Consider the following 264-nt stretch of genomic DNA (forward strand, 5'->3'; position numbering starts at 1 on the left):
CGGACAGTGACTGTGGTGTCACCTGCGCCCCTGGGACTCGCCCCCTCTTTGCCCACACGCCGGGATGGCTCCTGGTCCCCGGGGCCCTGTGCCAACACCCCACCGTGCCTCCGCGGTGCCTCTCCTGTCCCTTCTCGCAGCCAGGGTCCCCATGTCCCGCTCTGCCCAGCCTGCCACACCAGGTGACGTGTCCCTTGTCCTCCTTCCATCTGGGGTGGGTTGGGGTTTTTTAGAGCAGATCCCCAAAGCCGTGGCGGAGGAGTG

The sequence above is a fragment of the Antrostomus carolinensis genome, unplaced genomic scaffold, assembly GCF_000700745.2.
Source record: "Antrostomus carolinensis isolate BGI_N321 unplaced genomic scaffold, ASM70074v2 scaffold35160, whole genome shotgun sequence".
NCBI lineage: Eukaryota > Metazoa > Chordata > Aves > Caprimulgiformes > Caprimulgidae > Antrostomus > Antrostomus carolinensis.